We start from the raw sequence: 22,691 nt of genomic DNA on the forward strand, positions 1-22,691 counted from the left end.
AACTCTAGAGTTATTTTCAAATTACTACAATCCGTTTCTCCTTGGTCGGAAAAAGTGTTTCTGTGGTCCAACAGCATGAGAAATGACTCAGTTTAAACAATGGTATACATAAATGATTGGTCAATGAAAACAAAAAGCGCTCATTGAACACAAGTTGATCAAAAGACAACAATAAAACCAGCCACAGAAAATTGAAATTGCTCAAATCCTGGTCATATCATGAACATCACATTGTTGATCTCTTATACTGAGATTTTTTTTTCCTTGGTGTTTTATTTTTCGGAAAAGTACAATGGCTTTCGCATAAAGTCTCGGAATCCGCGGTATGAATTAGGGTAACAAAGAAACGTAAAGCAATTACTCAGGAACAAGTACAACACAAGGCGTTATTGTTAGAAGCTCAATCGAAAGCTGCAGCCGGATGCCACTGACAACGTGTTAGTATACGCACCCCATTTCCAGGTAAACACTTTACGCTCATTCAATTATGAAGGCTTGTTTGCGTAAGCATTGAAAATTATCAACAAACAAGTACATTCTTTCATTACGAAACTGTTCCCCTTGCGAATAACTTAATCGAACAAGACCAAGTTGTATGACTTGTATATTTCCACCATGTACCACTGATGATGACCGCACGGTCGAAAACGTTTTGGATTTTAAAAATATTAAGTAACTTTAAGCCTTTTTAATAATCGTCTTAAAAAGCAACTATTATGACAATAATAATGATGATAATGAACTTTATTTAAGGGTGCGTTCGATTGACGCTATTCCGGAGTAAGAATACGTGGAGTGATGATTTAAAACGGTATGTCTGGCGTTTTGAAGGATAGCAAATGTATTCAAGTGAAGCTATGATCCTCTCAGTTATGAACGCAATTTTTGCAATTGCGTAACTTGAAGCGTGAAAAATTCAGGATTTCAACGTGGTTTGAACCCGTGACCTCGCGATACCGGTGAGACGTTCTAACTAACTGAGCAATGAAACCACTGAAGTTGGGAGCTGGTATTGGCCGGGATTCTCCATAAACAAGAAGAATTTTTGACTTCTATTCCACATATTCCTATTCCGAAATACGGTCAATCGAACGCACCCTAAATGTCTACTGTATTTCTGGCGCTGTGGCAGGCACTAATTGAGGCCGACACTGCATGCACAGAAATCAAATCAAATCGACTCTTAGCAAGGTTGGTTTTTAAGCAGACGGAAAAACCAACTCGAAGTAGAGAGGAAATGAGAAAATGAAGTCTGGAAATCGATCAAGGTGGACCACATTCGTGAATTAAATGGCGAGTGCTCTCAACACTTCGCCATCCCTGTACTCGCACTTAAGAGGAACGAGTTTTTCGATGTTATCGAATATATCTAGAAGAATTATTGTTCAAGAGAGAACAATTTCGGTTTGATCGCCTTGCACTATTTCAGCATCATTTGAAAAGCGTCATAAGCTTAATTAATTAAGGAGGATTGGAACGGCTTTTTACAGGTTTCCCGTGATGGCAAAGATCACAACACTGTCGTTCTTTTTGGCAGGGGAAATTTGTCTAATGCTCTTGTCGGGCCATCCTTGTAAGCGTGTCCGCGAGTCCACAAATACAAAAACCCTCCAAAATTCAATTTTTGAAAATATATAAAAAATCTATTCTGTGACCTAGTATGTTTTTTTTCAACTCTTCAAAACCATAAAAAGCCTCTTTCCCAATATCTAGTATGATAAAAATTCATCCCCTAGAACTTGAGTTATTGAAGAAAATGATTTTGGAAGATGACTTTTTTTTTTTATTTTAAGTTTCCGTAAGAATGCGAAGAAACGAATCTTCCTAATTCGGAATACCTTCCTGCAGCGACTGCAGGACCTCAAGACCCCAACACTTCTGACAAAAATCACTTCTGGTTTTCGCGATTTTAAGTTATATTTTTATTTCTGGTCATCCTTTAAGTTGTGATTGGCTGACGCAAGTATCTTGAGTATTGCGTGAGTGGCATTTGCGTGCACGCTCAGCTGAAAACCCTTAACAAAGGCAAGCCAGAAAAACAAACCATGCACGTTTCTTTTTGCGTTCACGTCGCCTGTGTTCTCATTTGTTCTGCTTGAATAGAATCCATGAAAGCGACTTTTGCAAACCACTTCAAATGACCATTTCAAAACTCCTGATAAAGGCACTAACCGTATTAGTCCTACACACCTGACAAGATGGGGAGTCAGGCATGCGCATTGTCCAGTCGATCTCAGGTTACGTCTGGAGGTTTAGCACGGCAGGCATATTGCATGGCAGGAACAATGAAAATGTTTTGCATTAGAAAGAGCATTTCTTTCCATAGGAAAAAGAATCTATTGTTCCTGCCATGCAACATGGCTGCCGTGTAAAACCTCCATATTCAAGTTTCCCCCCTTATAAAAATCGACTCAGCTAATTACATCTGGCAAGAGTCTGTATTTGCATTACAATGTAGCATTCGCATTTAAGAAACGGTCCAGATAAGAACGATAGCAACAACGGCAACGAACATGTTGGAATTCAATTGGTATGCAAAAAGGTGATAACTTTTCTATTGTCTGTACTTACGTCTGATTGGCTTAAACAGCAAAAGTTAACAAAACTTCATAAGAGCAGTATTATATTCATCCTTACTTTCCAACCATCTTCCATCTTTCATCTGGTCTCAGTTTAAATGAATTCCACAGAAATCGTATGTGGGGAACATGTAAAATTGTAAACGTTTCTTGGCTTTTGTTTTCAACTCTTGTGATTGGTCAAAATCTTCTAACAGAAAAAAACACCCTTACAAAGTGGGCTGTAAATGAATTTTATTGCGTTAACGGCTTTCCTGTAGGTTTATGCATTCTCTGTGTAAAAATGATAACATTCCTATGTGGGGAAAGCCCCGTTGCCGCATAACAAAGGAAATTGCTATCCACCTTACACGGATCATTACTTAAATGATATGAGAATACGTGGAACAAACGTTTTATTCCTAAAGGGTTTGAATTGGATACCACATTGAGTTAGCCAGTTTGGTCTATTGTTTATTTTTCCGCGAAAACTTGGTTTGAAATAAACACTTTCTGACGCTGATGGGGGCATCGCCAATTTGCTATTGGGTGATGGACTCTTGCATCTGGCTGTGGTGCTGTGTTTCGAAATCAGACATGGACCCTTTAGCGACTGCCAGAGGCGTCTTATGTATCGTCTTTCCGCCAGATGTCATGAGCTACGCCCTTCGCACTTTAGTTTAGCTATCTATGCTATTTATAAATTACATCATTTATTCGCGCCAGAGTAGCATTAAATCACGTTTGGGTTGCATGTCTGAGCCAAACCACTGGCTTTTCAAGCGCCTTCAAGTGCCAATTCGGAAAAAGGAAGGAATTGGCTCATAAAGAATCCATAAATGCACTCAGTCTGCAATGAAGGTCAAAAATAATTATTGTAAGACTATAATTGAATACGGAATTTAAAGGAGCCGGAATTAACAAAATGAACACCAGGCGAATTTATATGACGTTGTCATCTTATGATCGACGGAAGCTTTTCATAAAGAAGATGAACGTGCGCCCTATTGATAAATATAGATAAATCAAATTAGAAAGTTAATGGTTCGGTGTTGATTTATAAACTCATCGATAATAATTGTCGGGCTCTAGCTTATACAGCACAACACACTGAGCACAGTTACTTTCCCTTTGGGCAAAATTTTGCTTCAAAAACCTTTCTCCAATTGCTAACCCGACCAGTTTTTCCACCTGTTCCCTAAGATGCAGCGTAAAGGGGAATTGCTTTCAGATGAAAATGTGTCATTTTGTTGCAAACGATGGAGAAATTTTACCCAACGCTTGCAATTTATATTGACAACTATTGTGAGGGTAAGCTGACCTTTTAATTAAGCGCTTCAGATGAAAATCGATATTGTGCACTCGAGCATGTTGTTTATGCCTTGGATTTCATACGCATTCCATTGCCGATGACCCAAAAAAATTGTGGTTTGAAAAGAGCTCTTGTGGCCGTCCGACAACTTAGTGATTTTATGTTACCGGGGTTCAGAGTCCAAGACACGTATCTTCCTACTTCGGTATTCTTTGCCGGCTCGCCTTTGTAGCCAAACTGTAGGATGCCCAGTTAAACTGAGAGATTTATTTCAGTTAATTTTGCGTCTGAATAATGCCAGGATTAAAGATCGCGGTCTGTCACAGTCAATTCAATCCAACATCAATTACGACAACATTGTTCTCGCTTTTTTCAAGGTTTTAAGGTTTCATAACCAGTCCCGCCATTAACTATGTCCGGGATTACGATTAATATAATTAAGGTCATACATATGTGATTTCGAGGCATTTTCTTTCAAACGGCAATAAAGGTTAGTTTGACAAACTTATCAAGGATATCTCCTTCTTAGTTACAACTGCTTTTTGTATAGGTGTATTTGCTTGACTTCGAGTGCAGTTTGGTATAAATAAGCACGAGTAAATTTTTTGGACTAACAAAAATTTGCAGTCTGAAAGATCTGCAAGAGATTATCTATATTTAATTACAGGAGAAATGGTGTGATAACTAATTAATAATAAACATGAAAAGCAAGAAAGACAGAAAATCTCGAGGTTTAGTTTTCTATAATGTTCATTAAGTTCTATGAAATTCAAAAATCATCCAACAGTAAACTTGTAACTGTGCATTTGTAATTTGCACTTGTGTTACAAATTTGCACCCCTGTTACAAGAGAACTACGTGTACACTCTTTTCTTTTCATCCAATCAGAACTGAGTAACTTTTTCGTGTATATTATTAAGTTTCCAATTATCGCGCAAGTGATTAAAAGATCGAACTTGGTATGTCAGTTACCGTTGACTGCCAAGTAAAGCTCGACTAATCATAAATCAGGATTAATTGAGTTTTGTATGGTTAAACAAACGTGGTCGCTGAAAGTATTTCTAAATGTGGGAATATGTTGATTAAAAATGTATCGGGCCTTTGGCTACATGCATGATGATTTTACATTCCCTATTAAAAGGAATTACTACATTCACATTCACAATTACTTTGGACTGGGTCGTTCTAATCTCTTAACTGTATGGCGAATTTGTTTCGTAGCTACAGATGGAGGAACTCGCATGGGACATTTTTGGTTTTGGTTTTGGACGGGAGAAATCAAGTGCCTTTCGATTGCCTATTTTACGATATGTTACTTGAATCATGTCATTGTTCTAAACTTGCTTTGCCGCCATGAAATCGAACGGCAGCGGCGAAAAACTGCCGCAAGTTAACAACTATCTTTTTTCTACTGTATGGTCCCTACTATAACAGGAATTAAGAATTTTACAGAGCTGATTCGGTAAGTAAGATGAGGAAGTTTTGTTTTAATTAGTTGTGTATGAAGCATGGTTTATGCACAGTATTTGCCAATGCTTAACACAACCAGTCTAGAGCATGACAAATTGTTATTGCTTTTAGTTGACTTCCAACCCTTAATGATTTGTAAGCACCATCGACAGAATCTCGTCAATTAATTAAACAACTCTATAGACAAAATAAATCACCAAAGGAACACGTAGTAATAACACGCTCAGTCTTGGATTAGTCTTTCACTGAAGAGGTGTTTGCAGAAAGCTTAAGCTTATTGAGACGACGAAAACCGTCGGTTTGAGTCTCATATTCATCTTTTTAGATACTGATTACAATAAGTTTTAGTTTTAAAATCGATGCTTCGATCAAGCGACTGTAGATGTACGCTTCAATATCTTTTCGCAAACCAATTTCAAATCATTTTTGAGACTGACCTACTAATTATATTAACAGTCAAGTCAATAGCTAAAAGATAGCCATTTTAAAATCGGTGCTTGGACGGAATTACAATACAATAATTGAGAGCTTTCACTTTTAAAGCCGATGCTCAGGGCCTAAAAGTTGTAAAAGCTGTAGATATGTGCTGATTAAAGTAACTGAAAGTTAACCGACCAAGTTGAGGGCGTTCTGTGTTCGGTGTTTGGTCTTCTTCAAGAGAAGTTACTAGGAACGAGGCCCAGTGCCACCTGAGATAGATAGGAAACAAATCATAGTTAATTGTTTATGAATCTTTATACTGGGTGTGCATATGATGAATTCTTTGAAGTATTTTTTTCAAGAGGAAAATGTCTCTTTGGCTTTGGAGCGGCCAATTTGACCAAACTTTTCAAATTTTGTGCTTCGAATGATCGAACTGCTTGAAAACAAAACGGTGCCGCTTTTAAAACTTTCCTCGAGCATGGGAATTTCAATCGAAGGCTTTGAATTCCCTGAGAGCAGGAAACCCTAGCCGGCAACACAGTAATCATGCATGGTAGGATAAATTCAACTGATTCAGAGAAATATTGAACCATACGAAATATTTTTGAACGACAGAGTGAGTGCCGATAAGTAAATCACTCGATAGGCGGTTTTTGAATGCATCCTAGCAAACAATTATTCATGATTGTGGATCATTTGTCTAGGTCCGAAGTTCTCTCTGAAGTCAATTTAATGTTGTGAATAAGCTGGAGTTGAGCGAACGGTTTTTTTTTTTTAATTTAATGTGGGCCAAAGCCTACTCTGCAAATACTCGTTGTGGCTCTTTTTTTTTTTTGTTTTGATCAGTTTTGGTGCTGGTTCACGATCGAATTGGTATTAGGTGACTTACTAAAACGGCTTGATTGTTTGATTTTACGAGTTATTTCCTAAGAAGAATAACTACTAAAGAATACGCTACAAATCATAAATATTTAAAGGATCGGTCAATTAGAATATGCAGCAGTTGCAATGTGCTTAGATGCAGAAACACTTCAGTAACTCTAGGGCCGGAAGGTGAGAACTGTGAGACAATAAACAAACACATTGTGTCTCACAGTGTCATTAAACAAACTGACTTACTTGCTCCTTGCTGTTGGATTCTGTTTTCGGACAAGGGTTCCCAATGTTGTGCCCTTGTACTGTGAATAAAGTGAAATGTTATAGTGAGTTATAACATGACAAAAAGCCTTTCTCATCACTGAGTAGCATTTGCGTGTTTTGGAGTCTGATCATATTTGTACAAAACAGGGTCTGCTCTTCCAAGTTTGAACACTGGCTTCATGACAGCCAACAATGCAGACGCGACCGGCAGAAAGGACAAAGTCAGTGAAAAGAACCAGTCAAAGTGAAGTTATTTGCAATGGAGTCCGGTTAGTTTACCCACAGAAACTCAGGTGCTGTGTCGGTTGGTCTTTGAAACACGAGAATTTTTGTAGTATCAACTGTGGAGGAGAAACGTCGGACCGTTTCGAGCGTTAGTTCTTGATTTCCACGTTTTTCCTGATGAGTGCCTAACTATAATCATTTTTTTTTTGTTTCACTTGCATGAAAAACATCAGCCCAGTTAAAACACACGCAAACTGACGTGAAATGGTATTTTCAGGCTCTCGGCCAAGATGTCAAGGGCAAATTATTTGAGGCTAGGCAACAGTACAAAGAAAGATAAAGTTAGGTGTCTCCTGTTAAGACTCTCCACTGAGTGCTCAAGAATTGCTCCTATTACCAGTTAACAGTATGATGCTAGAGTAGAAGCCTTGAATTGACGCAAGAACATAATTTGGCTAAGACTAATCCATCTGCTTTAACCCACGTCCTTCTCTTTCAATCACAATTATTTGACGAAATGAGAAAGTTTGTGCATTGATTATAACAACACCTTTATGTCCAATTTATCTCAGTTGAAGCTGTGCGCATGCATAAGCAACAAATTACATCTATCAATAAGACTAAAATATAAGTATCTGTCGTTTGAAAATTGGCAATAAATGTCGTTTAAAAATACATTTGCTGTTTACATTCTATCAACCTTCCACAAATTTTAATTGCAAAGTGCATTTTAGTTTCATAGTGGGAATCTGAAGACCTACGTTACATGTAAATAATCGCTGATGTAAAAGACAAAATTGACTGTAAAAGTGTTCAAACAGGAAAGAGGTGAGTATTTTTACTATTCTTATTTGGACCAGTTTTGTTATTTGAACTGCAAGTCAAATGCTTTGACGTCAGGTGTTCAGCACTCATCTTAGGGTCCACGTTGTTAAACTGAATAATATTTCACAAAGTATACTTGGATAGCTTTTTCAATGAAGAGAAGATTTGCTTTGATGATTGAAATCGTTTATCCATCGTCATCTTTCATCGTAGGGGGCTTTTATACCACAACCACTACCACTACTACTACTACTACTACTACTACTACTACTACTACTACTACTACTACTACTACTACTACTACTACTACTACTACTACTACTACTACTACTACTACTACAGCCAGTTGGGCTTCTACGCACCGTTCCTAAAGTCCCATTTATTGTTAATAATATCACACGGACTTTCTTACATTTCCAGACCCTCAATATATCGTACTTCAATTCATTATACCTCTGTACTTTTTTTGTTTCCCGTTTCACAGATCAAGTATTTTAGACGATATGATTTCTCAAAATCGATACGATTTTCTCGCGGAAAATCCATCTAAAAATACCCCGGTCTGTAAAAAAGCCGTTTCATAAATACAATGAGTTGTACGCTCCTAGTCATGGGCTCCTGTTGTTCACTTTTTTTTTCCCCGACAATGAAAAGCCTTAATTCACTGGGAATATGCAACGTGAAAGAAATTAAGAAAAGGAGTTTGATAAGCCCGGCTGAACTCTTCCCCTATGGGTTTGACTCTGTCTTAAGTATCTTCAGTGTTAAAAATTATTTTGATTTAGGTTATCATTCGCTTCTTTTTTTTACCAGGTCAAACTGAACGTTTTCTATTTGACCATATCATTACAATATAGTAACTAGCTCACTTTGAATTCTAGCACGTTTTTTTAGGGAGCCAACCCCAACCCCTAACCCAAACCCCGGCGTTACTTAACTTCATCAATTAAACCAAGCGTAGGTTTTGTGTGAAGTAATACCACAGTTAAGGATGGGTGGTATAAATCCTGTTTAAAACTGTGTTAACATAACAGACAACGACAACTCGTTCAAACGCTTCCTGTTTACGATGTTTGCTCTCAAGACCAAAGAGGCATTATGTCGGATATTTAATCAGTAGTGACAATTTTCCAAATAACAAATTCCGAACTCACACATGAAAAAGTAAATCCAAAACTACCCTTCACAGAGTTGCCGCAGAGAAAAAAAGGTTCTGTCCAAGACAAAATCTAAATTCATGTAAGATTCCTTTTTCATGGTCGATCCGTGACTTTTATGGGTAATAAATTTAGTCCGAGATGCGGTCCTGATTTCCATTGTTGTAACATTCGTGATCGTGGGGGTAAAAAGGGTGTATAAAATGAGGTCCTCACTATCGCGACAAAAGTTATTGTCTGCGGGAAACAGACGTAAACATGTCCCACGCGGAAATAGGAGTTGGTTGCTTGAAGTTTCCTTCAAGTACGCAGTTCGTCAATGTCTTTGTCATGGATACAATTGTACCTTCTAAATACTCAAACTGTCTCTACAGGTGTAGTCTGCCATAGCCTATTAACTTTATTATAACGCTCTCTAAATTACCGTTTTTATGTACATCATACATGCATGACTTATACTAACTCATTTGAGTAACTTGCTTTTCTTTCTATGCTTTTTATGTTCTAGTAAGGTATTGTAACGTCAAAACATATGTAAATAGTGCAAAACAATAAAATCTGAAAATGATCTTAGTGTAATCGGAACTAAGGAACCCTACAACAGGCTACAGGCACGTGAGTTCGGAATATTTACTTCAAACATGCAACAGTTTCTATCATGGTTAAGTAGCCCTGCTGATTTTGACAATGTTACTCTGAATGCGTAACCTAAAACATACAGCAATGGACAACGCGATGATTCCGGGACTGACTAATGAAAACCCTGTCCAAGCTACCACCTGTGATGTGGACCTCTTCCTCTTGCTCCTATATAAGCACAGGGAAACTGGCCCTCCTCAAAACAAGTGGTACCCCGCAAAAGCTATTTTCATCATGTTTAAGGCAATTTTGGTAAGTGAGTGAGTTGAAATTTCTTCTTTTAAGCATTGTGTAGGCAGAAATCTAAGCGAAGTAACTTTGAAATCTTGACTGGTTACTGGCTCCTCTGAAACCCTCGCTTGCTACAGTAGTTTCCTTACTGCTAGTTCTTTATAGGAAACTACAGATGCATTTGAGCAGGCCACCTGCAAATGCCAAACTGAAGAAAATTCACCTTGAAACCAGTATTTCTTTGATCTTGTTGTAGCAGCGAGGAATTTTAAAATATTCGAGGTTTTTCGTTATAAATTATAAACAAATTTCGAAGTTTCGAGCAAAGCTATTTTTCACGTTTTTTCGTGCGCGTATGGGGCAATAAAATAATTTTTTCACTGAACCACCACATGTACGTCTAGGTTTTAATCATAATCAACCGTTGTGTAAAATAGGCTGACTTCGTACATTTGCCTCTTTACAAATGCTAACAAACTAACCAGTGGGAAAGACAATCATGGTACTATTTGAGGAGAACATCGGATTCAATTATGGGTGAATGATGTTATGTGCATTAGTGTTATCTCAGGCCTCCATGACTTTATCTAGAACAAAAAGTGGACAAGTCAACTTTATCCTTTAATGGTCAATAATGTAATGTATGGACGGTCAATGTTCATGTCCATAGTTACGTATGGTAATCATGTCGCTGAACAATTTCCGCACCACTCTGAGACCAGATATTTTAAAGTGTTCAAATTCCATAGATATTTGGTATCATCGCAAGGAAGGCGGACAATTAAAACAAGGTTACATTCCTCCTACGGTAAGAATACTGACAAATCTCGTATAAGTAATTCTATCAGCCAGAAAAGGCCAGAATATCAAACTCACTGTGAGTCATCCTTCATTCTTCATCCACAACCGAATGATAAAGTTACATGCATGGAAAACAAATTAATCAAACTTTGAAAGAATGTCCTAGATGATAACTCCACCAATGTATCGTGGATTTAGAGTCGTATGAAGATTATGACTTTTTGCAATATCCTCTAAATTCGTAGTCAGTTCTCCCATATTGGCCATTTGCCTCCACTACGAAGGCTTGAGAATATTCTGTAGTAACTATCAATGATAAAGTATAGTAATTTTGTAACAACAACATATTTGCTCATTGAAATTCAATGTGTACTCAGTGTCACAAGGTGTACTTTCGTCGGCCGATGAGCAGAAATTCACCTCTCCGGAACAGGAAGAACGGCACAAATCATGCACAGTTCAAAACTAAAAATGTTCTTAATGTGTGGCCCTGAAAAAATTCAAAACTAATAAAGTAGACCCTTTTTGTGGTGCAATTGATTTCCGAATGGATATCCGATAAAAATAATTAGGCAAATTTGAACTTTGGTTCCCTTGTGATGCTATCGTATAAGAAAAACGGAGCGACTTCCTGACACTAAGTTTTCGGGATGCTTGATTCCGTATCAAATAGTTTAAGCTTCCGTTAAGCGTGGGAGCACATCCTTTACATATGGGATTTGTTCAAGTTGTTTTTCGCTTGCCATGGAGGTCATTTGAGACATTACGGCGTCAAACCAGTCGACGTTGTAAGAGTATCGTTGCGCCCAAAATATTAGTCGTCAACGATAGCCTACAGTAGAAAAAGTTGAAAGATATACTAACTAAGAAAACACAGTGTTCACATGTTAGGATTACGCTCACAAGCCGTCAAACAGCCTCTAATTAATTACCGTGCGTAGCAAATTGGTGGGTTAACAGTAATATAAAGGTTCCGGATCTTTTGAGAAACAGTCAGGCCCAATTTGATGCAGCACTACCAGGCAACGGAACTCCTTGTTCACATAAAACGGTTGTAGTACAGATTGTTAAGTTAAGTACAATGTCTTACCTATACTCAGTGTATTTAAGGGTATTCGTAATCAGAAAACACAATCTCCACGATAGAGATTAGCTTTGGTGCGAGTTCCCAGGGCATCCACCGTTAACAACGGACCCAGGAGTGAACTCATGATTCGCGATATCGACCGTATTTAAGGCCGGCAAAGTTAAATCAAATCACGTTACTTAAGATCATCCCATTCCAGAGATATCTCATGAAAATCTACCGAAGTTCATCCGCCAAGGAGCTAATCGGATGGTTTTTTTTTCGGCTTTTCATTGCCTTCTTTTCACTCACTGAAATGTCTCAAGGAGAGAACAGATGAGACCAATGATATCTCGTTGTCGTGACTTGGCTGACACCTATCATAGTCTGATGCGGCACAAAACATGGACGTTGTGTAGGTGGCAAATGGGATACTGAACAGAATAATCAATTGCGAACAATCGTGTCGAATTCTCTGTCCCAAGGCCGATAACTTTCGGCAATTCATGAGTTCAAGTAATACCGCAAGTTCTCATTCTTGATCCTAAACAGGTAAGGTGATTAGTTTCGAGTTCAAGCTTTGGAAAGAAGATAGTCAGTCTCCACTAACTATATGTTCGAGGCTCTGTAGTAATTGATAAACAATGAGCTTACCCAGTAAATAAAGCAACGGGTTCGGAAAACGCATGTCAAAGTATAAAATAATGGCAATACTGCTATCGCGGTTACTCAAACACTTTTCGACAAGTAAGAGCGTACATGACGTTTCAGTAATGAAACTGCCATAAACAGCGTCTGGAGACTCGGAGAGAAGTTTGTCGGCACGAGTTAAAGTTCGCCGTGCGTAAGCCGTAGATTTCCAGCATTTCAGGTTGCTTTTATCCGAGAATGGCAAAAATTAAAAAAAACCCTGAAATCCAGACCCTTTGTGCTTGCATACAAGACCCATTGCCAGTAGCTTCGCCAATCTCGTTACTTAAAACTCTTTTTCCACGGGGGGGCCTCATACGGATACGAAAAGGACCTAAAGAACCTATCATCCAAAAAACGTTTCCCCTTCAACAATTATCTGAACGTATTTTAAACGCATTTTCAGTGTTGTTGATTTTATTACCTTTTTATTTCAAATACTCGCTTATCTATTTACTTTGAGAGATTGAAAAAAGTGGCCTTAGCTTGGTTTGTGACCGAGCAATGAAGGGGGATGATTTCTATAACGTTTCAACTTCACAAGCTCCTTTGCACCGCCGTTTTCAACAAGCTGTCCTAAGGCAAAGTGCTTGAAGTCAACCAGGTACTAAAATTTGGTCCATTATCCTTCCGTACCCAATCGTAGAACAAATTACAACTGGCTTTCCACTCAGTGGACCTTCCGTTCGCAAACAATAAAAACAGTTTTGGACGCGTGCGGAGAGTTCACATAGAAACGACTTTCAGGTTTCACAGGCTTCATTTAAGCTTCGGGCATCAGGAATGGAAAACCAATCTACCTTCACGAGGTTCTTGGACTCCCTTTCACTCCCTTTCAACGAAATAATCTGACAGCTGGTTGTTTAAAACGGTTTATCCTATATTATTAAATTCTCAGCCTCGGTTAATGCATTTCTCGTGCTCTCGACTGATTGGTTTACTCAATCTCTGTTATCAGCTCATAATTATACCTTAGTTCAACCTTATATGGCAAATGATTGAGCTAAGTGTTGCTAAGCTAAACTAAGCTAAAATTATTTTCGCCGGAAAGCGAAATTTCTCTCTGAATAAAGCAAACGTTTTTGTGGAAAGTTTGGATCAATTCCGTCGTTTAGAAGTACGCGAAAAGGTAAGAAATGTTTTTGCAATGAGCCTGCGTTTGTCTGACCACCGGGTATAACATAATATCGCATCTTCATCAAGTTTTTTCGATTTCACTCGGATTTTCTCACTTTTTTCGCTCTTATCTCGTACTTCCAAACTTTGGAGTTTAAGGAATTTAATAAAACAATTATTCCATTCGCGCTTGTTGGATATGAGACTGCTTATAACCAACTCGTCGCTACGCGCCTCGTTGGATATTTACCATCTCATATCCAACGCACGCTCATGATACAATTGTTAAAGTGCCCATGTGATCAAAATTTTCATATCCTATCTTTTTACATTTTCGTGTAGAATAGGACTCTCTTACTCACCTTACGAAATTTCAGTGCTTTACAAAGATTGGAAGTACTTTTTCCCGACCGTTTTGTTCGTGATTTCACGGCCGCCATCACTTGGCCTTGTGCCAAACTTTTTAGGAGGCTTGGCTACAAATTACTGGTAGTGACGTCAGAATCTCAACAAGAAAATTTCCAAATCGAAATTCATGGTGAAATTTGCTCTTGGTAACTAAAAGATGCCGTCAAGTCGCTGTACGGTGCCAGGCTGTAGCAATATCAAACCATAGTGCTGGAATCTCTTTGCATCGTAGCCCTGCAAGTGGAGCTGTGCGGGATCAGTGGCTACGATTCGTTCGTACGCACCGGGCAAATTTCGCACCGCGAGGTATTTTTGTCGTCTGTTCCGAACATTTTTCAGAAAACTGTTTTGAGAGGGGCCTTCACGTTGATGGATCTAAGCGGACAATCCATTCTCATGCTATTCCGACTGTATGGAAGAAGGGACCAGAGAAGCTATCCTCTGCACGATCGCGTAGAAAGGTACGTATGAACACATGAAATGTTTTGTTCTTTACACTGGCTGCAGACATACTCTAGCGAGCAGTTGGAGCATTTGCACCTGAGGAAAAAGTGGGAAAATGATCTAATTAATATGGCAAGGCACACAAATTTCGGTGGATAGTTCAATGCCCATATAGAGCTTACATGTCTGGAAATGGAATTTTGTGACGTGTATGTGTAAATGTGTAGGCAGCCTTTCCACTAGTTAACTGGCCCAAAAAAACGTTTCCTGTCTACAAGCGACACAAATATAATAAAGAGCACTACAAACCAGTTTTCGACGTCTTCTTCCCCAGAGAATCTACTCCAGAGCATCTCGTCTTCCTCTTCTTCTTGGGCTATTTCTTCCTGGTATTCCGCCGCTTCTTTCTCCGTGGCAATATTTTCGTCGTAAGGCAAGAAGTCTTCGTTGGCTGAAACAAAACTGTCATCTGAAGCCTCGGATGATTGTTCTTGACTGCTTTCACTAGATTCACTGGTATAATCGGACATTTCGACCTCGGAGACGCTAGCCATAATGAAATTCTCATACAAATCTCACTAAAAACAACTCGAATGTTGAGCCTCTGACGTCATGATTAAGAAATCTGCTTTTCTATTGCGGGCTCATTTGGAACGAAGTTCGGTAATGGCGGCCAAATTTTAAGACACTTTGGAGCCAAAAATTATTACGTTAGAGGGTTTGTTGTCAACGTTCTTTGTCAATTATACATAGTAATCAACCCAACTATTTATTCTGTAGCAGAATAGGGGCGAAAAAAAGATATGAATTTTCGTCCAAGGGGCACTTTAATTAACCCACAAGGTAACGTTAAGGTACCGAGCATGAGGTTAACATTGTTGTCACAAGAATTGGGCCATTATCTTGAAGGAAAAACGCCTCCGGTGAAAATAAAAACTTCAGTTGGCTGGAGACGGGGATCAATGGAGATCCTATACTGGACCTTTTTTAGGACAGACCACTGGAGATAAGAATCGTAACAGCGTTCTCCACTTCTGAAACCTTTCTAAATTGGACCCTTTCACGCTGTTTTATAGAAGTAGAGAAATGACTTTGCAGTTAAAGTGACGTGCGCGCAGGGCTATTAGTTTAGCTGTTCACCTTTGCTTTGGGGGCTGTTTCTGCTTTGGCCACCTATACTGGTTATCCTCATGCCCTTTGGCTGTGTTTTGGTATAATTTCATATACATTGGTACGCCTTTCCCAAAAATCGGGACTTGTCCCTTAATTGTCTGCATTACACGCTAAATGCCAAACAAGGTTGGCATACGTGATGGTAAGAGCAATCGACTTCCGTCAATATGCACGATTCCCAGGCCAAACTTCTTAGGTTAGACAAGTGTGGGTCCAGTGGGCCGTTCCAGTTTTCCCCTCTAATTCCAAACCGTCATTTGATTTCCTCTTTGGGTTTGAGAGTCGTGTGTTAGATGACTGTATTGTTAATGCACATACCCTCGTTACATAGAAGTAATTAATATTGAAAGGATATCTATAACGCATAGCAATATTTGACGAATAAAAACTCGAATGTTATGGAAAACATGTGAGAGTTTTGGACAACTTTGAATCTCTTGCCGGTACTTGCCTTGAAAAACGTGTTATCGAAGATAAAAAAACTCAGTTAACGATTTCATATAAATGCATTTTTCCTGTTAGGTAGTTCTGGTGGTCACTTTCTTTCAAGATTTACTTCCCGCGTTGCTCTGCAGCAAGTTTAAGTGCAGGAGGATTCGTTCATACCTGTTGAGTAGATCCACGTTTTCTTTTTTGAAAGTTAATTTGACAAACGGAGCTCCCACCGGAGTGTCTGTGACTGGAAGAGGCAACGACTCAAGGACCACTACTGGTAAGCCTTACTAAGTCCTAGATACAATATGGGAGCCTATGTGCCTTACATTGGCCAATATAGGCTGATTGCGCTCTCCACCTTCCTTAAATTCGTTCATGTGTGACAAGGTATGCCGGGCAATCGCAAATCAACCAACAAACATTAGAAAAGTTGGGGATGATATCATCGATCCTTGCTCATGGTGGCCTTCGCATTCGTTAGTGCCTTAGAGGATAGGAGCACTTTAAACAGCCACATGGACTCTACATGCCAAATGAATGTCACAGCCACATTAAGACAAACGGCAGAAAAGAACTGAATGTTACTGGTATAAAGATAAAAAAATCTTACTGCATTGCGGCACATAGTTTTAATCACTTACTTCTTTGCCGTATTATTCTGCAAAACGACAGGGTAAAATAACCAAATTTAAGTTAGTTACCTATAACGCGACCATACAACAGTGATTTTTTTTGTCATCACTATTTTGCTCAAAACCGTTCGTACCAATCCAGGTTGTAGTGGACAATATTTTTAAGTAACAGCTCCTTTAACGGCATCCTCGGAGACAAGGGGAAGTCAGTCGAGACGGGACGTGAATCGGGATTGGCGTAGAGTTTTCAAGTAAGGGGACCCGTCTCGACTGACTGTCCCTTGGTCTCCGAGGATGGCTTAACGCAAGAGAAAATGAGGGGACAGAGAGGGAGGCTCCCGGTCCAGCCCTTGGGATATGTCATGTCCAGGAAAGTTATTTTTTGACGAGCGGAAGTCTGTGTTCCGGGACGTCCGCATGCAGGCCAACGTCGGTCTGATGTTTGAGTGAATATAAATATTCATCAGCCTTCCACGTGCGCCGCCATTTTCTCTTTTCACTAAGAACCTGAGAGCGAGGCAAGATTGCATGCGGTCGTCTCGGAAGACAGACTTCCGCTAGAACAAAGACTTCTGCTCGTCTAAAAATAACTTTCGTGGACATGACATATCCCGGCCAACACCCTGAGCCTCCCTCTCTGTCCCCTCATTTTCTCTTGCTTACGAAGTGTCCCTTCAAGTCGAAGCATTTCACAACAAGGTTAGGATAAAATTTAGAGTTAACTTAGGTCGATCAAGGTAAATGCAACAGTAAATCCTTACTTAAAGAGCAGCATTTGGGGGACACTTTGTGACGTTAATTGTCTGTATTCCGGGAAACGAGTGATGTTGAAGTTGGGGACAAAAGCAAGGGGACACTTCGTGACGCTTATTGAAATTAACATGCATCTAATGACTTGTATTTCTGGGGCCCGTTTCTCGAAAGTTCCGGCAAATACCGGGCTCGTTAACTTTTCGTGACCGTTACCGAAAGAGTGTTTCTCGAAGCACCCGTAAATTTAATGGGAGCTCGAAAGTTCCCGTAAAATACAGTAAAAACCCGCATGTAAGAACCTAGTGATTTAAGAACCTGCTGGCAGAAATTTGCCATCTTAATACCCAAAAATATAAGAACCTATTTAGCCAAGCAAGATTAAACGTGTTCTTATATGTGGGTGACAGCTAAATTATTATTAACATTTTAACCGAGGGTTTTGACTTTGAGAGTTGATTGAGAGTGCAAATCTGTAAGGCAAATGAAAGTACCAAGCTTTAATTACAAAAAGAGTCTTGATTGCTACAGCAAAACCAGGTTGATGTACTTTTCTTGTAATCAACAGCCACATCTCCTTCATAAAAATCAAGAACCTAATTAAGAACCTACTTAGTCTAAATTGTCAACAACTACCTCAAAATAGAAGAACCTCCTTTGCCAGACTTCAGAAAATGTAGGTTCTTACATGCGGGGTCTTACTGTATCGGGCAAGTTATCGGGAAATATAACGGGATGCAAAATAACGGGAGATTCGAGAAACACTCAAAAACTTATCCGGTACTTACCGGGTGACTTACCGCCGGGGCCCGCGGTAAGTTACCGGGACTTTCAAGAAACGTACCACTGGACACACTATTCTCAGTGTCATTCAGATTGGACTCAAATGTTTTATCTGACTTAAGAAATAAGTAAGGGATATTGATCATTGAATTCAATTCAGACTCTTGCTTCTCCGCTATTTCCATGGGATCATGATTTTTTTTCTGTTGTATATACCACAGAATTTCTTTTAGAAAATTGCCCATGGCCGCCTGGTTGTTCCGAAAGTAACTGCGAGTTGGTGACCAAAGTTTATTGGAAACATAATCAGACCTACTTGCTGGCAACGAATTCAAAACGAGTAATGATAGAGGTATGTGATCCATCTACCATGACAAAATATCGTGAACTTGATGTTTCTTTACGGCGTAATTAACAGATAGCATAGTTCACATAGATGGACTGGTTATGAAGCCCCGAAAACTTCAAAAGCGAGGACAGTACTGTCGCACTTCCTGTTAACTTGACCGTGACCATCCATCCATATGCATGCACAATCTTTCGTCCTCGGTTCACAACTGAGTTTTGAATAAATTAATCGAAACATCTGTTTGGCTGTCCCTTCACATTACACTCTAATTGGCTGTCACTTCACATTACACTCTAATCAGTTAAGTCTGTTCATTTACAAAAAAGGCGTGGTTTGTGCATGGTCAGGACCAAAACAGCGAATAAAGGCATAAAACGAAGAAAATTGTCGAGTTTCATAACCATCTCCATATGCTAACTATGCAAATAGTAAGCGGTTCAGCGTGTACTATCGACTTATCGTTGCACGCGGGAATGACACAGCACCATGGAAGTTTACGAGTTGCATCTTGTATCACTGTAAAACATTGAAACGGTTCGTTTGTTTGTTTATTTGTTTGTTTGCTTTCAGGTCTTTAATCAAACATCAGATCCAAAAAGATACCATTTCTCACTGAGAACTGGAGGCAGACTGAGTACTGGACCACAGTGCATGGTGTTCAAGCCATTACTATCACCAAGAAATATATACATCACGAATAATTATCAAGGAGTTGTCGCCGTTAACAGACGGACTAGGAGAGATCGAGATACATGGTTCTGGTTTGAATCTTGCTATAGATGATTTGGAATTCATCACAAGCCACAAATGAAGCACAAATGATATAGTTTGAATAATGAAACATCGATTGTCTGTGTCTCTGAAACTAATTGATCCATGTCTTTTGCTAAACCCGTTAACGGAGCAAGGGGAAAAATGTAATCCCCGATTGCCAAGTATACTTTGTGAAATATATTTAAGATATTTTTATGTTAAATCACAATAAAGTAATGATATCATTAACTCTTATTTATGACCGTTAAGATATTCATCGACGAAGACGATTCATGATTTTTTTTTTTGCAAGTTACTCATTCTGTTCTAAAACAATGAGTGATGCCTCCACGTGCCTCTCACTGCACCAATTGTGCAAAAGTGAACTACACACGCCCGATAGAGCAGAGCGGGGAGGGAATACTTGCTTATGGTTGCCCCTGACACGCAAACAGTATTATCCAAAACTGGCTCAAGAAAATTGCTAAGAACAAATAAGGGCCAAAGAAGAATGTCTTGCCTGGAATGCAATTATCGGTTTTCGAAAGAATTACAAAACATGTTGCTTTTTCACAACGAATAATAATTAACAATTATTCGCCGAGGGCGAAGTGATTATCGGTGAATATTCACCGATAATCACTGAGCCTGAGGCGAATAATTGTTTTAGTATAAATACACAAGTCATTGTTTCAAAAAAGAGAAAAAAAAACATTTCAACGCGAAATCATCTTCACTTACAGTGGCAAAACGACTACTAGCAGCCATTTTGTCCGTCGAGGTGATTATCGGCTGATAATCCGTGATAGCGAGCCAATCAGAGCGCGAGATTTTGTATAATCACCTGTGTATTTATACTAATTAAAGTTAAAATGTTGGATAATTAAGCTCAATTGTACTGAAGGCCAACTCAAAATGGGAAAGAGATCTGCAATTTGACCAAACAATTCTTACATCTATTTTTAGTCGTGTAAAAAATGTTTGTAAAGACAAAAAGCTTAGGGAATTCTACGTCAAACTCTTACATAGAGTAGTGGTCAGTAAAAAGGAATTATTTATTCTTTGGTAAGGCAGAGGACACAAAAGTGCGCATACTGTAAAATGAATGATTTCATAACCCACACCTTCCTATATTGCAATTGGAGTCAATCATTCTTTTCGAGGGTTAATTAAATGGTTTAACAGAGAAAATGTCACCTCTTTTACCCTATTATTTTTGGTAATAAATTAAGTGGAGACCTTGAGTAAAGAATTAAACATTATTAGGAAGTTAAACTTCGCCTTTTTATATGCCAAATATTATTTGTACAATCATAAATTATTGCACGGTGAGCTATCGGTAAACGAATTTATCACACATAACATGAGAATTTTATTCCATAAAGCTCATTTGTACAAATCTATACGCTTTATTTTCACATGTGAAAAAGGCCTATACAGCCAATCAGAATGGCGTACAGCTATTTCACATGTGGAAGTATAACCAATCAACGATAGCGTAAAGGCGTTTCCATACCAATCACTCCTGCATCTCGTGCAAATCGTACTTGTTTTTGAATTAAATCAAATTTGCATTTGGTTTTATTGTTAGTGAGTTTTTGTTTCTCATTCGCGTTCAGAAAACTATTTTAATGAAAATTCTCATGTTATTTGTAATAAACAGTTCACGACATAGAAAGTGCTTTGTACGGGGTTTTATTCACTCGTTGTTTGTGTCGAGAACCCTCATTCGCTCGTTCCTCGCTCGTTCGCGTTTTTGACACAAACAACTCGTGCATAAAACCCCGTACGCCGCACTTTCTATGACGTAAACTATATTTATAATTAACATAGAAAACAAGCATATTTTCGAAAATTTCCTTTGATAGTTTAGAGTAATGCGAACTTGAGTGTATGTAGAAGCTATAATATCACGAGTACCTTGCTTTTCCAATTTTGTGTGTCAATAACATATTATCTAAACTTAGATTTCTGTCATGTATCTACTTTGTGAAATGCGCTACACTCTTTTATGTACTTGTTTAACGTGTGCAAATTAAACAAAAAAATGAACTGCTGTTGGCCTATAATTTCCTAACTCAGATACACTACCACTTTAAAATATTGGGGTCACTTTTGATATTTTAAAAACTTCAGGAAACTCCCCTGATAGTATTGACTCATTATATTTTTCAGTCAAGGGCGCAGAAAGCTGTTCACTCGCAAGTTTAATAAGTTTGTTAGGAACATTTAGGGATGATTTATTTTCTTTTATTCCAGCAAATAATGTAGATACTTGTGTTTGGGTTACTGGAGCAAGATAAAAACTGATTGATGGCTTAGATTCCATGTATTGCAAAGGGTCTCTATGATCAGTTTTGATTTCCTTTTGCTAAAATGGGCCCAATATTTACAACGAACGATGAAATGATATATGAAATGGATCATATATGAATTGCGGAAATGAAATCAAGTGAAGCTGTGATCCTCGCAGTTATGAACGCAATTTTTGCAATTGAGTAAAGAAGCCTGAAAATTTCAGGACTTCAACGCCACGAGTTGTTCGGCACTGCACGCGCTGTTTAAAATAGCCAATCAGAATAAAGTCATTGTCTAGCGAAGACAAAAATAGCAAAATCAATGTACGTAAATTGTGCGAATTGATGTAAATTAATGTATTTGTCAGACAGTCTCCTGCTGAAGAGTTGGTTCTAAAAATAGAAAGATACGGGCAAAGGTTGACTCAAGGATACAGTGCTCATGGAGGCTCCTACTCATGGGCTCCTGAGTGAGATTGAAAAAAACTGTTACATGCATGGGGCATGGGAATGTGTTCTCTCCCTTCACCTTCTCTTGTTTCAAAGCATAAGCCCCTCTAAGTGAGCCTTTCCCAGACTTTAAAAGAGCCCACCCAAAAACCCTTGGGAACTTGTATCAACCCAGGGCTTGTAAGGATTGAAACCAGTTCCTTCAATATTTATTATGGATAAGTAGTCTCTTTCTAAAATAGAGAGTCGCTTTCAGCATAAGCCCATGAATAGGAGCCTCCATGTGCACTATATCCTTAAGTCAACCTTTGTTCGTATCTTTCTATTTTTAGAACCAACCCTTCAGCAGGAGACTGACATTTACATTAATTTACATCAATTCGCACAATTTGCGTACATTGTTTTTGCTATTTTTGTCTTCGTTAGACACTGACTTTATTCTGATTGGCTATTTTAAACAGCGCGTGCAGTGCCGAACAACTCGTGGCGTTCTAAAAATAGAAAGATGCGGGCAAAGGTTGACTCAGGGCTTGTATGGGGGAGACAAGCTCCTACTGATGGGCT

General features: G+C 38.8%; 1 long non-coding RNA gene across 2 annotated transcripts in view; it reads left to right on the forward strand.

Annotated features, from left to right (window-relative positions):
* Positions 1–22,417, forward strand: part of LOC138021765 (uncharacterized) — a 46,626-nt gene extending 24,209 nt beyond the window's left edge. The window contains exons 3-7 of one of the 2 annotated variants that reach the window (XR_011126439.1): positions 7,051–7,172; positions 7,863–7,956; positions 16,201–16,390; positions 18,500–18,630; positions 19,198–22,417. This is a non-coding gene — a long non-coding RNA (uncharacterized lncRNA). The remainder of the gene's footprint in view (positions 1–7,050; positions 7,173–7,862; positions 7,957–16,200; positions 16,391–18,499; positions 18,631–19,197) is intronic. The other variant, XR_011126440.1, reaches the window with a different exon arrangement.
* Positions 22,418–22,691: the final 274 nt, after the last annotated feature.

Source organism: Montipora capricornis, chromosome 10, assembly GCF_036669925.1.
Source record: "Montipora capricornis isolate CH-2021 chromosome 10, ASM3666992v2, whole genome shotgun sequence".
NCBI lineage: Eukaryota > Metazoa > Cnidaria > Anthozoa > Scleractinia > Acroporidae > Montipora > Montipora capricornis.